This window comes from Belonocnema kinseyi, chromosome 9 (assembly GCF_010883055.1).
Source record: "Belonocnema kinseyi isolate 2016_QV_RU_SX_M_011 chromosome 9, B_treatae_v1, whole genome shotgun sequence".
Lineage (NCBI taxonomy): Eukaryota > Metazoa > Arthropoda > Insecta > Hymenoptera > Cynipidae > Belonocnema > Belonocnema kinseyi.
Window position 1 is genome coordinate 52,505,087 of NC_046665.1, and position 4,379 is coordinate 52,509,465.

A 4,379-nucleotide genomic window follows, 5' to 3' on the forward strand; every position below is an offset into this window, starting at 1 on the left:
GATATCTCAAGATTTTTTTTTACGATTAATTTTTCATAGTACGACGAATTTTCAAAAAGAAATAAACTTTCGAAAAAGAACAATTTTTCAGCCAGGAAAGAAAAACATGCAATCAAACTGTTGAAGTTTCTACAAACAAATTTAATTGATTAATTTTCCAACAAATGGTTCAATTTTTAACAAATTAGTTTAATATTCAACCAAAGAATGTTTAATTTCTACTAAAGGAAATTAATTTTCAACCTAAAAAGACCAATTTTCAACACAAAAATTGAATTTTCAACCAAAAAATCCCTGAAATTTCCAGATATCTCACGATTTTTATAGGTATAGTTTTTCATGGTACGAGGAATTATAAAAAGGAAATAAACTTTTGAAAAAGAACGATTTTTCAGTCAGGAATAAAAAATTCAACCAAACTGTTGAATTTCCTACAAAGAAATTGAATTTTCAAACAAAACAATTAATTTTCAACAAAGAAGTTAATTTCCCAACAAAAGGTTCAATTTTTAACAAATTAGTTTCATATTCAACCCAAAAATATTTAATTTGTACTAGAAGAAATTAATTTTTAACCCAAAAAGACCAATTTTCTACAAAAAAATCCCTGAAATTTCCAGGTATCTCAAGATTTTTTAGGTATAATTTTTCATAGAACGAGGAATTTTCAAAGGGAATTAAACCTTCGAAGAAGGACGATTTTGCAGTCAGGAAAAAAAATTCAAACAAACTGTTGAATTTTCTACAAAAAAATTGAATTTTCAAACAAAAATATTAATTTTCAACAAAAAAGTTAATTTTCCAACAAATAGTTCCATTTTCCACAAATTAGTTGAACACTGACCCAAAAAATATTTTATTTCTACTAAAGGAAATGAATTTTCAACCCAAAAAGACAAATTTTATACACAAAAATTGGATTTTCAACAAAAAAAATCCCTGAAATTTCCAGGTATCTCAATATTTTTTGGGTATAATTTTTCATAGTACGAAGAATTTTCAAAAGGAATTAAACTTTCGAAAAAAAAACGAATTTTCACGCAGGAAATAAAATTCAACCAAACTGTTGAATTTTCTACAAAAAAATTGAATTTTCAAACAAAAAATATTAATTTTCAACAAAGAAGTTAATTTCCCAACAAATGGTTCAATGTTTAACAAATTAGTTTAATATTCAACCCAAGAATATTTAAATTCTACTAAAAGAAATTAATTTTCAACCCAAAAAGACAAATTTTCTACACAAAAATTGAATCTTCAACAAAGGAATATCTGAAATTTACAGGTATCTCAAGATTTTTTCAGGTATAGTTTTTCACAGTACGACGAATTTTCAAAAAGAAATAAACTTTCGACAGAGAACGATTTTTCAGTCAGGAAAGAAAAAAATTCAATCAAACTGTTAAATTTTCTACAAAAAAATTTAATTTTCAAATAAAAATATTAATTTTTCAACAAAGAAGTTAATTTTCCAACAAATGGTTCTATTTTCAACAAATTAGATGAATACTGAGCCAAAAAATATTTTATTTCTTCTAAAGGAAATGAATTTTCAACCCAAAAAGATGAACTTTCTACAATAAAAATGGAATTTTCAATCTCAAAATATGAATTTTCAACAACAACAAAATCCCTGACATTTCTAGGTTTTTTAGGTATCTCAAATTTTTGTCCGGTATAATTTTTCATAGTACGACGAATTTACAAAAAGAAATGAGCTTTCGGAAAAGAAAGATTTTTCAGTCAGGAATGAAAAAAATTTTACCAAACTGTTGAATTTTCTAACCAGTTATTGAATTTCAAGACAAAAAGACGAATTTAAAAAAAAAAGTTAAATTTTAAAACAAAAAATAATAATTTAAAAAAAAGTTAATTTTGCAACAAATAATTCAATTTTCTAACAAATTAGTTGAATAATCAACCAAAAGCTATTTAATTTCGACTAAAGAAGATGAATTTTGAACTAAACAGTTAAAATTTCAAGACGAAAATCGAATTTTCAACCTCACAATATGAATTTTCCAAAAAAAAAGATTTTGGAATAAAAATTTTGCATTTTCAACCAAAACAATTAATTTTCATTAAGAGATAAATTTTCAATGGAAATGGTGATTACTTAAATTTTAAGTTACAAAAAATAGTGTTTAACCAAAAAATGAATTTTTAACAAAAGAATTTAACTTTCGGCCAAGCAGTTGAATTTATAACAAAACAAAAAAAAATTTACAATCAAGAAGATTAATTTTCTCACAATAAAGACGAATTTGTAAAAAAATAGTCGAATTTTCAACTAAAAAAATATCAATTTTAAACCAAACATAGAATAATTAAATTATGAATAACAAACAAGAAATTTTACGCAAAATAGTTAAATTGTTGAATTTTTAACCAAAGAGATTAAATTTAAAACCAAAAAGACGATTTTTCAACAAAAGACATTATTTTCCAACAAAATACATTAATTTTAACGAAATAGTTAAAATGTCAACTAAAAAGGGCAATTTTTCAACCAAATAGTTGAATTTTGTATTGAAAAAAGATCAATTTTTCTACCAAAAAGGCAATAGTTAATTTTTAAGTTAGAAAAATCAATTTTATCCAATAGACGAATTTTCAACTAAAAGGATGAATTAGGATGATGAACTGTTGTGATTTTTCAACAAAAAATTACATTTTTACCAAAGAATTAAATTTCCAACCGCGTACTTAAATTTTAAATCAAAGACAAATTTTAAAAAAAGTTAAATTTTTAACTAAAAAATATCCATGTTCGGCCAAAAATGGAATAATAATATTTTAAACCAACTAAAACAACCAATTTTTCACAATTTTTAACCAAAAATATGATTTTTCAGCTAAAATGATGAATTTTTAATGAAGAAGATTAATTTTCAATTCAGAAAAATTCTCCAGTCAAGAGAAAAGAAAAATTTCTACTAAATTGTTGAATCTTTAAGCGAAAAGATAAACTTTTTTTACTAAGAAGATTAATTTTGCACCAAATTGAACCAATTTTCAACCGAATACTTGAATTTGCAGTTTAAAAAATTAATTAACACCAACAAAAAACAACATTTTTTCAAAAAAATAGTTAAATCCATTAATATAAAGCTACTTTGATGAATGAAAAATCTCACGCATGAAAAGTCATTTTTATTTAATTTTATATTACAATTTAAAAAAATTTAAGCACGCCGTCGAAAAAAAACCCTGACTTCAGAGAAAATTCCCTGACAAGGGAATTCTAAAATTTAAAGAATTTAAATTCTAAAATTCCAGGTTTTCCAGGAGGGTAGACACCCTGTTCAACATAATGTACTTTTGGAAATATTACATATTTCGGAAATAAATAAGAATACATTCGATACCTCGATGTTAAAAGAAACTCTCTCTATGTGAATTTACTATTCCTAATGACCCACAATAATATTTAAACAAATAAAGTGACAGATTTAGCATTTTCTGCAATGTAATCATTAAATTTTTTGCATTTTCTAAAACAATCGTTTCGGAATATGTATACAGTTTCGCAAATTTATCAAAAATAATGTTTTTTTTTGTGTTTCTAGGGATTCAATGAATTTGTTTAATTTAGAAAGATTTGACAAATTATATTACAAAATATTCTTGAAGATATTAGCATCAGCGGTTAACGAAATAATTAAGTAATACTAAAAACATAATTAATCATTTATTGAATTTGTCTCTAGGAGTACATGAATTTGATTAATAATTCTAAAATATTTTTAGAAAAAAACTAATTAAAAAAAAAATAGCTACATTTTCAAAAAAAGTGATGAATTTTCAATAAAAAAAATTAATTTTCTAAAGAAAAAAGACTATTTCTCAACTAGATAAATTAACTGCCAAAAAATATGTCATTTAATTTTGAGCCAAAAAAGATCAGTTTTCAATCAAAAATGAAATAGTTAAAATTTCAGTAAAAAAAATATTGGCTTCCGTTTCCGGTACCGATCGCGAAAGAATTCTTTTTGTCAAGTGGTGTATTTTTGGCTTTGGTGCAGGAAATAAGGGTGAGTGGATGCAGAAAAGGCAGAAAGTGCGGAGATCGAGTGAAAAGGAAGAAGGGTGAGTGAAGGCAAAGGTGTGAAGGGTGAAAGTGAGTGGTTTGAAGTGAGAATTTGGAGCGTGTGAAGTTTTTGAGGTTAGGAGTGAAAAAATAGTTGCTTGGTCAGGGGGGCAAGAGGTAGGAAATAAAGGCGGAAAACGTCACGGAGCTTTGGGTAAGGTAGGATGCCGACGACACGAAGTCCACAAACTGGCGCCAGAGGGCAACAGTTACTGGACGATCGCACAGAGCAGAAAACCGTAGAGGCTGCAACAGCTAACGTTGCTGAAAGCATTGAAAGTGGGGGGGG

General features: G+C 25.9%; 1 protein-coding gene across 2 annotated transcripts in view; it reads left to right on the forward strand.

The window, feature by feature from the left end:
* Positions 1-4,379, forward strand: part of LOC117180102 (H/ACA ribonucleoprotein complex subunit 4) — a 31,028-nt gene that overhangs the window by 17,737 nt on the left and 8,912 nt on the right. The gene's annotated exons all lie outside the window — the stretch shown is intronic.